Source organism: Ruditapes philippinarum, unplaced genomic scaffold (genome assembly GCF_026571515.1).
Source record: "Ruditapes philippinarum isolate M1 unplaced genomic scaffold, ASM2657151v2 ctg9907_1_1_1_1, whole genome shotgun sequence".
Classification (NCBI taxonomy): Eukaryota; Metazoa; Mollusca; class Bivalvia; order Venerida; family Veneridae; genus Ruditapes; species Ruditapes philippinarum.
Genome location: NW_026854060.1, coordinates 1 through 15,000, shown reverse-complemented (window position 1 = coordinate 15,000; position 15,000 = coordinate 1). Strand labels below are relative to the sequence as shown.

Here is a 15,000-nt window from a genome sequence, read left to right as displayed (position 1 = left end):
CGAAAACCATAATAGTGAAAATGTTTTCTGTTGTGTATTTTTCATTTGAAATAAACAAACTACATCTATTTGTTACGATTAATTTAATGGCTGATCAAGTTCAAGGTCAATTCAATGCAGTCTAAATGTCAACAAGCGAAGCGTATACACCATCTAAGTATTGGCGGAGCGTTGCATTGTTTATCCGATATTATTGGATAATACACGTCACGCGTATACTTAACTTCATTTGCATACGCTAAAACGGTATAGGAAATAGAGTTTTTCACACGTTTATTGTTGTGTTTTGATTGCTGACACTTGTGACATAACGAGGTGGCGTTCTCTAAAAACACAATTACTTGACAGGTAAAAGTGGTCGTTTAATGAAAAGATTGATGTCAATAAGGTGACTAATTAGCGGTCGCTGGTCGCGTTGAGCAAAAGTCGCTTAATACATTAAAGATATAGAGAGAAAATGATCGGGGGGAATTTAAAGTGGTCGTTTAAGACAAAAGTCGCTTAATACACGTGGTCGCATGGGCAAGTTAGACTGTATCTTCAAGACTTCAGCCTTGTTTGAATACACTCGGGGTAATGACTCAAATTGAAATATGTACTAAATTGCGTGAAGCAGTCGACTAGGTCATCTCACGTGTGTATTGTAGTATTCGTCAATATTTTCTTTTTTCTATTTTGATTTTAGGGGTCTCTAGGGCTAAAAATAGAAAAACCTTTGAACATCTTCTTCTACAGAACTAATGGATGGATGATCACCAAACTTTGTCTGTAGCATTTTTGGATACTCTTTTATCAAGTTTGCTTATATTAATTTGATTAGCCACTTTTAGGGGCCACTAAAGCTAAAAATAGAAAAACCTTCGAACATCTTTTCCTACTGAAATAATTGATAGATGATCACCAAACTTTGTAGCATTCTTAGGTAGTCTTTTATCAAGTTTGCTCATATTAGTTTGATTAGCCCCATATAAGCTAAACCTTTAATGCCCCAGGTCATGTCATTTCTTCAAATTATTGTTTAAACATATTCTATGCTCAAATTTAATATTAGAATATATTGACATTCCAACACTGAAAAGCAGTTGTTTCAGGTGAGCTACTCAGGGCCATCATGGCCCTCTTGGTTTGAAATTCTAGATGCAACACAGGTAAAGGTATAAACAGTCTGCAATCATAGCAATAGCCTGCTATTCCATGGCTCATAGAATTGATGTTAGGCTCGTAGAATTTTCCAAGTCATTTGCCTGACCGGCCTGTATTTCAAATTGAACAACTTATTTATACCCAGTCCAGGAAATAAATTTAAAAAGCAATTGAATGAATTATTATACATGACTTTAATTTTTCATGTCCCAAAAATAATCTTTTATTATTTGTTGTATTAAACAAAAGTTATTTTCAAGAGTTTATCCTTAGTACAAAAATCTGTGATTTTTAAAAAAATCTAATTTCAAAAGCTTCAAAGAATAATTTTTAGATACAAATGATATGTTTCCTTTGATATTGATACATTTACAGCAATATAAAAAGAGAAAAGTCATGTGACATACATGTATAATAAATTCCCTTATTTCAGGTGGCAGTGATTAATCTGGACCCAGCCAATGATATTTTACCATACAAAGCTGATATTGATATATCAGATCTGATTACAATCTCGGATGTGATGGACACGTTAAAACTTGGACCAAATGGTGGACTGGTATACTGTATGGAATATCTGGAGAAAAATATAGACTGGTTGAAGGTATTTACTTTTTCATCTTATAACATTGTACTGGTTCAAGGTATCCACTCTTCATGATCTTATAACATTGTCAAACTTATATATTCAGTGTTATCAAATAAATAAGTATTAATTATTAAATTTTAGTTTATTTCAATGGTAATTGTTTTTTGCATCCAAATGTTAGATTTGTTATGTGCTATCTTTTCATTGAGCCTAACAGTCATATCACAATATTGACAGGGGAAACACATCTTTCCTTCCGCACCTACATTTGTACATCAAGGCTACATGTAGGTTGTAAGTTTGTAAGCTCTATCAAAAATAAGCTGCCTGAAGTGAATAATTTAAAATGAAAATAATGATATATTTAAATATTTTATTTGAGTTTTAAAAGTGACATCATGACTGAGTTTAAAAGTGACATCATGACAGGGAAAATTGGTCTTTCTTTTTACACCTCCATCAAGACTACAATGTAGGTTGAAACTTTATAAGCGTAGGCTACATGTAGGTTGTAAGTTTATAAGGTTTATCAAAAATAAACTGCTGGTTTTGCATAATTTAAAGATCCTGTATATTATATTTGAGGTTGTTAACACACTTAGGTGAAATTTTATAAATATGTATATAATTATGCTTATAAAACAATTTTCAAACATCGAAGAATATGTAAAATATGTACTGCAAATATTTGTGCACATTATGTGTAATCATTAAAATATATGAGCCTTGTCACGACAAAACCAACATAGTGTGTTTGCGACCAGCATGGATCCAGACCAGCCTGCGCATACGCGCAGTCTGATCAGGATCCATGCTGTTCGCTATCAGTTTCTCTACTTGTTATAGAGTCTGTAAGTGAACAGCTTGGATCCTGATCAGACTGCGCGGATGCGCAGGCTGGTCTGGATAAATGCTGGTCTCAAACCCATTATGTTGGTTTTGTCGTGACGCGGCTCATATGTATTCATTTCTTATTGAAAAATTTGACTTAGAATTTATATAAAATAAATTTGTTATGTCGACCTCCCTTTAATTACATGAAATGTTAAATTTGGTAATATAGTAAATAATGCTTTTGGAACTTACAATATTGATAAATCTTAATTTGAGCATCATATTTATGATATAAAACCTTATAAGAATTGTTTTACAGGATCTTTAAGATGATGATCAAACTTACAAGATTTGATAGTGTTACTTTAAATATTTGTTACAGAAAGAACTTGAGAAAGTTAAAGACAAGTACCTGCTGATAGATTGTCCAGGTCAGGTAGAACTATATACACATAACAATGCGGTGAGGAATATTGTTGCGGAGCTGGTCAAGATGGACATTAGATTAGTGTCTGTACATTTAGTAGATTCACATTATTGTAGGCAAGTCATTAAATTTTATCTAAATCGTCCCCTCTTATCCTCTTTATACTAAGTTTTGTTTAGACTTACATGTTGTTTGAAAATATTTTTTTGTGATTCTCTCAGAAGATTTTAATTATTATTTTTTTTTTTTTTGTAAAATGCAATTATTGTTAAGAGAATAATGATCCAGTTGTTTTTACTAGCAGATGACAAAATTAATTTATTTCCATGGCTTTTATCTGCAGAGTTTCAAATTAATTTCTGTGGCTTTATACATGTACATGTATCTGTAGAAATCAAAGAAATGTACATGGCTTTTTATATGCAGAAGTCTAAAGAAATATCCATTGCTTTTTATCTGCAAAATCTAAAGAAATTTCCATCGCTTTTTCTCTCCAGTAGTCATAAGAAATTTCCATCGCTTTTTACTGTAAAATCTAAAGAAAACATGGCCTTAGATTCTTCCTTTATATTTGAAATATTTTGCTGATTTGATTGGAGTCTAGTTTCAATGACATATTATAAATTGCAGTATGGGGTCAAAGTTATTTTCCGTGTTTTTTTGAGGGGTCCCTTTCAAACCCAAATGTTAAACCAGAATGCCCTCCCTCTGTCAATAGTTTATATCCAAGTGTTGATCTAATTTGGGAGAAATATGGCAAGTTGGCATCAACCATTGAATTTTTCCTACACTGAAAGGTTCTAGATCTGTCATATATCCTAGACGAATTAAAGGTAACTTTCCCTTTAAATATGAAATATATTTATCACCGATTAAAGGCACTTTACTGAGTTTTTTTAACATGACTATAACTGAAGACCTTTTTAAGCTAACCCTGTTCACCAAAAGTGAACAGGGTTGAGCTAAATTGGTGAAATCGCGTTTTCGCCAAACCCCCCCGTCCAATCCCGTTCCTGGCCCTGCGTAAACTTTTACTGTTTTTAAAAGAAGCCCAGTCTCCTCCATAAACCCCATAAGCAAATTTATCCCAAAAAACTTTCACCCCAGGAATGGTCAACTTTTGGTGTTCTTTTAAAAATTTGAATCAAACAATTCCATGCAGAACTCTGGTTGCCATGGCCCAACCGAAAGAAAAAAACTTTAAATATCTCTTTTAAAAAAAAACCCAAAGAGCTTAGAGCCATTGTTTTTCTTGTATGTGTATAGCAAAACACTTAAAAAATCTCTTTGAAAGAAACACAAAAAGCTAGAACTTAATACTAAGCATGAAAACATCTTCTAGTGAGTGTCTAAAAGTTTGTTCAAAATGGAAAGCCGCTTGGGGTCAAACTGTGCCCCGCTCCCCCAGCGGGTGTCAATTGTTTTTTAACTATATGTGTATAGTAAAAACTTTAAAAAATCTTTTTTTTAAAAATCCAACAAGCTAGAGCTTTAGAATTTTAGCATGAAAATACCTAATGGGGTCTACCAATTTGTTCAATAATAAAAGCCCGTTGGGTTAAAATTGGGCCTTGCCCGGTGGGGGGGGGGGGGGGAGGAGTCCATTGTCTTCCATTATTTTGGGGAAAAAAAATTTAAAACATTTTTTTTTAAAAACCCAAAAAAGCCCTAGAGCTTAATTTTTAGCATGAAACCTTCTAATGGGTTTTTCCAAGTTTTTTCAAAATAAAACCGGGGGTTTAAACGGGCCCCCATCTGGGGGCCTTATCGGGTGAGTGACTTCAGGGCATCATGGCCCCTTGTTTTATGTGTCAAAGTTTTTTTGAGGCTGAAAAGAAAATTTTAAATTTTATTTTACTACATAAAAGTAAGTCATAAATTCTTTAAATTATCGGGGTTTTTTTTTACACCTTTTTTAGCGATGCATGATTTCGATAATTTTTTAACATGCTTATTACAAAACGTCTTTCTAACATTTTTTAATAATTTTTGAAAGCCTAATTTTTAACATTCAAGGCCAAAATTCTTGAAAATAAACATACAAGGTAGTTTTGTTTGTGAACTTTCTGAAGATTGGTGCCATGGTAATCACACAGGATATATTTACTACACTACAGCCTCATTATAATGCTCGATATGTTGTGGTCTAATGTCTCAACACTGCGTTCTAAAAAGGCTCTATTAGAACGCTCATTGCGAAATTTCCGCATTAACCCCACCCACCGCCTATACATACAACACTGACGATTTTACTTACTGTTCATGAATGTCAACATCATCTTTTTCTAAAAAAATTCATGATGTTAACATATATTATATTCACAAATAATACTAATTATATTTAAAAGAAACAAAAAACTTTCGAAAGAAAAACATAAATCACAAATTAATGTAGGGTAAACATTAGCCATTACAGTCCAGCTTTAGTTGTGTCCCCTAGTTAATCAAACGCCATTTACTTCCTGTCTGGGTCGTTCTATAAACAGTGCAGGATTTTAAATTGATTTTGGGCTTGTGTGGGTTATTTAATTTAGCGAGGTTAATGCATGTCACAGATATGTGTGTGAATTTTGGTTTATTTATACTCACCACCAACTCCCCATGTCACAGATATGATATGAATTTGAGATTTTGGAAACAATTTGATGCCTGACTGATCGACAGGTATAACAACAAAAGAGTGGATAAACACTAACCTGTGCATGTTTTTAACACCTTTGGCGCTCATAAATGTCCTAATTACAATTGTTTATTGTACTTGACTGTCAAATTAAACAAGCGTTATAGCGGATATGGCACGCTATAAATCTAGATCTACCTAATTCTTTTTTTGGGGGGGGGGGGTAGAGGTGGCGGGGAGCCAAGGTCTATGAGCACTATACTGAGATAAGCGTTAAGAAGTTTTTACGCAAGTTCCTTCAACTTCGACTCACCAAAATTCTACTGTCTGTCATATTTGATTTTGTTCCAGCACTTTGTATCTCAAATTGCTACGGCAATTACAGCGAAACCCATTGTCTTTATTGGTAAGAATGATGAAAACATGATTATGTCAATTATTTGCACCTGTATCAATAAAATAAACATAAAATGAAAATATTACAACACAGCTTAACAAACAAATGATTCAGAGTGTAATTTTAAAAGCTTATTCTTGGAATGTTTAATTCATAAAAATCAGCAAAAAACACATTTGTAGCGAATACGACAAGTACCATGCCATGCCCAAGGAATACATGTGCATAGGCTATTTAAGTATGTGCCATTCTGCATGGATCATTTTGAATGCAAATATATATTTTCCTTTATTTAATCAATAGGTGAGTTTGAACTATACTTGAATAATCTTACTATAGATTTATTGATTAAATATCTCTCAAAATACCATAGTTTTAATATATAGTGGCCTGGTACACTGTCATCATAAAAAAATACATGTAATTATTTTGTAACTATATTGTATAGTTCTAGTATTGTACTGATACAAGGAAACTCATAATTACTGTAGGCGTGAATTCGTTTCATATTTATATTTTTGTCTAAATGGCAAAGTCTCAACTTTCTAACCAGTTTCAACATTTTTGTATCTTTTCAGTATCTTCTTTTGTTTTTTCTTTTAGAAGATATAGTATGTTTGAGCCCATTTTGTATTCTTTGATTTGACTTGACTCTCCTACAACAATCAATGTGGACTTCTTCTTGTTGAAAAGTACTGCCAACACAGGTGATGAATCTTCTATTTTAATTGTTTGTTGCTGTGTCCCATGTAATGATGACAGAGACATTTCTCCATTCTTCTTTCCAAATATAAACTTGTCTGCAGACAGCATACAGAGATACATGTACTCATATCTACCATGATAACCATAGCCTTTTCCAGTTGGCTTTTGTTTCACATTTGTCTTACTAAATGTATATATTTTAGTATCTGCATCAATTAAATCAAAAGTATCGAAACCAATAAGTATCTTCAATGGCTTACAGAACCGTTGACTTTCAACTTCCTCATTGTTATATATTGATAAACATTCACCTTTTTTATTGTAAACCATAACATGATATAGTGTGTTATTGTGTATACTTGTATAGTAACGGGAGTTTCCATAAGGCTTTTCACATTGAGCCATATAACAAACATACACTGTATTCTCTGTAGGGTCACTATCAATCTTGGTGCATTTTCCTTCTACTGTAGGAAATGCTGATCCTAAAGTCATGTTTTCATCAATGGTTACAAATTGAACAAGGTTTCTTTTACTTAGTACAATGGCAACCTCATGTGGTTTTGTTACACACATGCATTCTGGGATATCATTTAAATCAATAAAATCTTTCACCTCCATATTATCTCCCAGTTGTTTAAGCTTGGAATTATTGGCATCTGTGATTACCACAGTGCTGTCAGGCAGTTGACATATTCCATTTATACTGCACTTGTTAATGTCAGTTTGGCATGTGATATCAATAGATTGTTTGAGTTGTAGATGAAATATAGGACTTTTCTTTGTTTCTTCAACAACTTCCCCAAATGCTGTGATTTCTTGACATATGACTTTATCATTTAACATGTAAAAAAGGGAGGTCTGCAGCCAATTTTTAGAAAGATCTGTCACTACTTTCTTCACTTCCTTCAAAGTTATCTGGCAATTCTTCATTGTTATGAAGGCCTCCACTTCATTCATGTCATCTCTGTTAATTTGATTTAAGCTCTTTTTCAATCCTGATATGACCGAATCTAGTTCTTTGATATCTGTCTTGACTACATCTTGATGTTTTCCATGAGCTGTTCGGATATATTCTCTTGATGTATTTGCTAAAACTCTTATCCTTTGTATTAACTTCTCTTCGTATTTATCAATATCAGCCAAGATTTGTTCTTTTTCCTCTGTCATACCTTTTAAGTTGTAATTTCGATATGCTTTTTCCTGATTTGCAGACTTAATGAATTTTTCCAAGGAAGATTTTAGGTTACAGAATACTGGACTTTCTTTAGTTCCCTCTGCAACTACTTCTATCTTGTCAATGTCCTTGCATGACCTATATAATGTAATACAGTAACATATTGTAGTCTTATTGAACAAGTTAAAAGTATCATTTATAAATATATGGCATTTGTTTAATGACATATTATGCCCAAAAATGCTATTTATTTTCATTTCTTGAAGGAAGCTTTTTATATTTGATGTCTTGTTAAAGTTTCAAAAAATATTTATTTGCGATTTACCTGAGCAATTTTTTTTGCTTCTGTTTCTTTTTGCAATAAGTATGGATAAAATGATTTAGCATATTGTATGGAATTCAAAATACTACTTTGTTTAAATTTTGCTACTTTTATGACAAATTATTTAACATTATGATTTTTATGCTACACTGTATTTTCTCCAGGTAAAAAATACACATCAAACATGCCTTAAAAATGGTGGCTGATTTATGCCATGTCCTATTTTCGCTTCTTTGCCTCAAAATACGTAAAAGCAAAAACACAAAGTTCTCTGTTCTTGTTTTCGCTTTTTCAGATTTTTGAGGCAAAAAAGCGAATATACAACAGAAAGAGGACAAAAATACGACACTAAAAATCTTTCGTATGTTCCCATTCCAACTGTCTTTCACTTTTTTGCACAGTGTCTATTCTATGATACGAAAAATGGGGGTGGGGTGATAATTTTTATCAAAAAGTGAGAATATATTACATTTGTTGATCTTTTTCCTTTTTCTCTGTGTAAAATTTCCCCCTGCCTCTGAAAAAATAGGGGGGAAATCTAAAAAATATTAGCGAAGCCCTCCATCCTCCCTCTTGAATAGACACTGTCAAAATACAAAAATGGGAAAACACAAAGAGATGACAAAGCTACTTTTCACTTTTCAGCATTGTTATATTTTTGCATTGTTGCATTTTTGCTTTTTTTCCATTGTTACATTTTCACATTGTTGCATTTTTTGCTTTTTCACATTCTTACATTTTCACATTTTGGGTGAAGGGGTGAAAAGTCAAGGTCACATTTACCTTGTATGTTAAATTGATTTCCATCCAATAACTTTTGACAATTTTCCTTGTTTGTTAAAACAGATGTGACCAATAACTCAATCAATCTTGGGCCATTGGCCCTCAAAATCCACAGGTGTATTGGTCTTGGCTGTGGACAACCCTTAAGGTCAAGGTCAAATCTACCTTGTTTTATATTATATTGCTCTAGAACTCACTATGACTGTTAAGATAATTGTAAATCAAAGATTATGGTGTACTTTTTTTCATAACATAATCTCTTTCCATGTGCCTATCATAATGGTTTCTTTTCCATCGACCCATTAAAGGTAAGAGGGAGGGGAGGTATGTGCTATTTTGACATTTCTTGTTCATATTAAAGCTGTTGCAGAGCATAAGCTATATCTTTGTTAAATATTGTGATGTTATTGTGATGTTATTTCTATCTATCTACAAAGAAATGGACAAACCTGTGTTTAATTGTCACACATACACGGCAGCACACTTCATCATGGCCTTTGCAATATCTCTCAATGTATTGTCCATAATGACTTCCACATTCCACTGATCTTTTCCTCTGGAATTGATCTGTGTCACCTAGAAGCTCATTAGCTTCAGTGATCTCCACAATCTGATGTTTACGTAATGCTGCAAACTTGTTGTGGTCATTTAAACAGTCCTGACAAACATATGTGGTACATTCAACACAATATTTGATGGCCACTGTTGTCCTCTCTGCTTCAGAGCATGGTGCACAGTTATTTAACTCCACAGACCCAATAGTCCCAGGTGTTGTTACCTCTTTCCCTGCCATATCTCTACTGACAGTTGCTACAAACAGAGCAATGTTTTATATAACCTGTAATATCTTTAATCTTAAGTATGATATTACTTGAAGCTTCTTGATTATCTAAACAAATATAATCAATACTTAAGAGTTGACAAAGAAACTCTGAGCTTTTTAAGTGCACTTGTTTGATAAAATTTATCTACAAATGTTTGAAGTGAAGTCCATCATAAATTTAAAGTGATCTAAGTTCTTGCTTTATACCCCTGAGTGGGGGGGGGGGGAGGGTTTATTGTTTTTCCTTATTTGTATATAGCAAAAACTTAAAAATCTTCTTTTAAAAAACCCAAACAGTAGGGCTTAGCTATGAAGCACGAAACATCTGCTAGTGGGTGTCTACCAAGTTTGTTCAAATAAAAGTCCTGGGGTCAAAACTGGCCCCACCCCAGGGTGTCATTGTTTTTCCCTATGTGTATATAGTAAAAACTTAAAAAATCTTCTTTTAAAAAACCTTTAGAGGTAGAGCTAAGATATTTAGCATAAAACATCTTCAAATGGGTGTCTACCATTTTTGTTCAAATAAGAGCCCTAGGGTTAAAATTGACCCTGCCCAGGTGATCATTGATTTTCCTTATTTGTATAAATAAAAACTTAAAAAAAATCTTCTGTTAAAAAACCCAAAGAGCTAGAGTTTAGATATTAAGCATGAATTATCTTCTAGTGAGTGTCTAAAGAGTTTGTTCAAATAAAAGCCCTGGGGTAAAAATTGGCCCCTCCCCAGGGGGTCATTGTTTTTCCCTTTGTGTATATAGTAAAATCTTAAAAAATCGTTTAAAAACCCCAAAGAGCTAGAGCTAAAGTATTTAGCAATAAACATCTTCTAATGGGTATGTACCGAGTTTGTTCAAATAAGGGTTCTTGGGTTAAAATCGGCTCTGCCCAGGGGTCATTGATTTCTTTATATGTGTAATAAGTAAAAACTTTAAAAAAAAAATCTTCTTATAAAAAATCCAAAGAGCTAGAGTTTAGATACTAAGTATGAAATATCTTCTTCTGAGTGTCTACGAAGTTTGTTCAAATAAAAGCCCCTGGTTTAAAATTGGCCTTGGCCCAGGGGCCTATATACAGGTGAGCGATTTCAAGGCCATCATGGCCCTCTTGTTGAGATTTTTATACCATTTGTATGTAGATCTGTAAGAAAAACTTGTGTGCAAAATTTCAGATCATTAAAGATTTTTAATTTACATGTTTTTTAACTTTTGGACCTCAGTGGAGTTCCTTTAATATTATTCATGTTTAAAAACCTTTTTGTGCTTATATTCATTATAAATGCCTTACTTTATGGGTAGTGTTTGTGGATTCAAATCCTGCTTGATTCAAGACAATATACATGTAGACTTAATCCTTTATGGGATTAGGACTTTCTCAAAACCATTTGCATGTTTCAAATTTTAAATGCTCATAAGAGGTGTTCAGATATGTGATAAGAAGCATTTTGTATGGAAGTTAGAATATATGTACTTCTTTGTTTACATTTTTCTAATTTTATGACAAATGATTTTACATACATCGTTCAGTTGATAACCATCTAACATGCTCTTAAACCATTGTTTAAATGTCAGTTAACAATTTTTGCCCGAGGCATAATGTGCCTTTCGTTTACTACATGCATTTCTTCATTATGAATTTTGTACTGGCACATATAACTCATTTGACACATACATTTATTGTTTTGTTTTCATTGAATAGTTTTAATATTATAAAATATTTGAAATTAAATTTTAATGTATTGTTTTAAGGAAGATGAAGATTTTCATAGGTATAAGAAGTTAAATTCAGCATTAGTGGATATTGTACAAGATTATAGTCTGGTCACGTTTGTACCACTTGTGGTAGAGGTAAGTAATACGTTATCTATTACATGTTTATTGTCAAAACCAAATGCCGGTGCATTGCAAAATTAACTAAGCCGTAGAATACAATGTAGTATCATTCAAACGGATTTTAATTATCATTATAAAATTTTTCATTTAATACTTGAGTTATCCCTCTTGTTTTATATTTAATTGGCTTAAATTTTCATTATGCTAGACAAGGCTGGATTTTTATTTGGAACTATGTTTTGTTAGATTAAGGAAATTTAATATTAAATCACTGTCAACTTTATTGAACCTTGATCAGAGATTAAAAATATTTTTTCTCAGATTTCAGGCATTGATTGGTTGGAAACTAACACAGAATGTACACTTGCTGATAAAGTTGTAAAAACTTTGAGGCCATCTAATTCTGCATTATAGTATTGCCTGAAAATATGCTCATAATTATATGCAGAACCCAAACTGTCTTTTACGATTAAAAGGTCCTATAATTTTGCTTTAGGTGCCCTTCCGTGCATTATTTCAGGCATGAGTGAGCACCTGAGTAGAACCACCTATGTTCCGTTAGCTAGCTGGATAGCTTCCTCACATCAAAGACTCTTCTAAAGTCCCTGGCGAGATTCAAACACTCAGTGGTAGGGGGGGGGGGGGCAAGTGGCTTGAAGTCAACAACCTTAATCTTACTGAAAGGGCCAGCCATTTTTGACTTATGAGACACTTTTTGCAAGCATACCATGTACCTCCCAACTCCTACCACTATGCCAGGCGGATAGAAATTGTAAGTACCTCGTGGCTCATGAAGCGGCCATTTCCGAACTAGTCCCACGAGAAACATTCATCCATCAATTAATGCTCCCTGTGGGAAATATATACATGTACAATGCACTTATTAACAAATTTCTTTTATTTTCAGGATAAAGAGAGCATGTTACGAGTAATGCAAGTTATTGACAAAGCTAACGGGTACGTTTTTGGTGATCTCGAAGAAAGAAACATTCAAGAAATGCTTTCATATGCAGCCGGTGCAAATTTTGAGTACGACAAAATACAAAATGTTAGAGAGAAGTACATGGACACTGATAGTAAACAAGATGATGTAAACAATGGAGGAGGTGATGAAGAGGATTCACAGGAAGTGGTGGACGTGGATAATGGCTGAAAGTGAAAAAAATAATAAATGATATTTTCATTACATAAACTAAGGCACTGAAGTGAAATATTAAAACACATTTTATCACATAATTAGAGTCGCAGGAGTGTAATAAAGCCATTTTATAAAAACGATATTACACAAGACGATATTACACTAGTGTAATAATACTTAGACGTGACATCAATTGCGCTAAAGCGGGCTAATGTTAGCATAACACTATTGGTGCATCAAATAAAAATGACTTGTTAACAATTTACCGTTTTTATTTCATATAATGTGATAAATAGAATATTATATTTGTGTAGATTCAATACTAAATTTATTGAACTCATTAAATAAAACAATATTATGTCGCCAGAGGCTCACATATTATGATTTTATTCAATTCGTTCAATAAATTTAGTATTAAATCTACACTCATTCAATATCCTCTATATAACTAATAGATTATTGAAAATGTGTGGAACTTTTGCAAGATTTTGAATATTTTTATGTGGACAACAGCTAAAAGTGACAAAAAAGGATAAAAAAATGAAATGTCAGATTTTTTAAAATTGATGCCAATGAAAAAATGAATGTGTGTAATGGCTGAAGGTGAAGGATAAAAAATGATAACATAACAGATTCAGGAAAAGGTATGTAGCACACAAGTCATACACCTGGCAAAACGGTTGATGCTGGTTATGGCTGAAAGTGAAAAAAAAAAGATTAAAAAATGTCATTTCAGATAATACATACATGATAGTGTTATAAGCTACCAATGAAATAAAGCTTGCACAGAAGTGTAGCCCGGCCTAGCTCTATACTGGTGGCAGAAGTTTATCACTTTATGTTTCAGTAGGTTACGGGATATAATAAACTTATTTTTAAACATTTGATTTCTGACTTTTTGTCCATCAGAAGAAAGTGTAAGCAGTTTTACCTGTTTAATAACATAAGGTATTTATTCATCAGTACCATCAGACCTGTTTATAATTAACTTCAAGAATAATCTATCCATCTTTAGAATACAATAATAAAAAATTGATGACTTGTGTGCGACTTCAGTTCATATCTGAAATATGTAGTTATTTCAGTGTTAATCTTGAGATCCGCTGAACTCCTTTAATGGGCACATCCTTTCAAAAGATACAATCTTCATGTACCTGGAGGCAACAAACTTTTGACAAGACTTTTATTTTGATATATTGAAAGATAACTTTGATCCCAAATTACCTTTACATAAAAGATTACAATTTACAAATTCAAGATGTTTTGAAGTAACTTTTGTTTGTTTATGAACAAATTTTGGATAGAAGACTTTGTATTGTTTTTTTCTTCTGACACATTTTTCCGTTGAATTCGAAATACTTGCTCATCGCCACTATGCCAGCAAATTTATATTCTTTCACATGAAGCAACTTGATGGTTCCATGATTAAACAGCAATGGTGTTGAAAGTCATGCATGGAGGCACACCTGAGGTCCATATCCAACTTTAAAGCTGGAAAGTTGTCATATGCTGTAAGTGTTTACAATTTAGGTGTGACTGAACTTCGACCAAAATAATCAATTAACTTTGACATTCAGTATAAATACTGATAAGTAAAAAGAGTGTTACATTTACCCATTTCTACATGCTCTGTAACTTACAACCTAAATAAGTGACTTAAATTTCAGGTTACCGGAACTCCTCTGAGGTCAAAGAGCCTCAAAACATAAAACTTTTAAATGTACCTTAACCTTGGCACCTAACACATAAAGATGTGCAAAAGATACTTAAAAATTATTCACAGATTTAAATTTAAAAATCTTTTCCTTTTTGCCTCTAATAGCCAGATTTGAGTTAAAGTTTTTCACAATTTAAATGATTATTCTGGAAATTTTGAGGTAGTGAATGATCTGGCATATTGCACACAAGTTATTGGTTTAGAACTTAATCAAATGGTACATAAAATCTTTAAAAAAATCTTTTTCAGTTCTGTCATTGCAAAAACCCACAGTGGAGTCATTTTAAAGTTGAAATTTTTTTTATATGTTTTAGATATGTCCATGAGTCAAACTAATTGTGCTAGTCAAATAATCACCAATTGAATTCCTAACTAAAACATTCATTTTAAAACTTGAAAATAATTTAGTTATTTTATCATGTTAGAAATGTTTGTCAAATTTAAACCTTTGAAAAAGGACATCAGTCTCCCCCTCTATAAAATGTATTTTTTTATTATA

At 32.6% G+C, this 15,000-nt stretch overlaps 1 pseudogene; it reads left to right on the top strand.

Annotated features, from left to right (window-relative positions):
• The window catches only part of LOC132738828 (GPN-loop GTPase 2-like), a 16,488-nt pseudogene extending 1,811 nt beyond the window's left edge, over positions 1 to 14,677 (top strand).
• Positions 14,678 to 15,000: the final 323 nt, after the last annotated feature.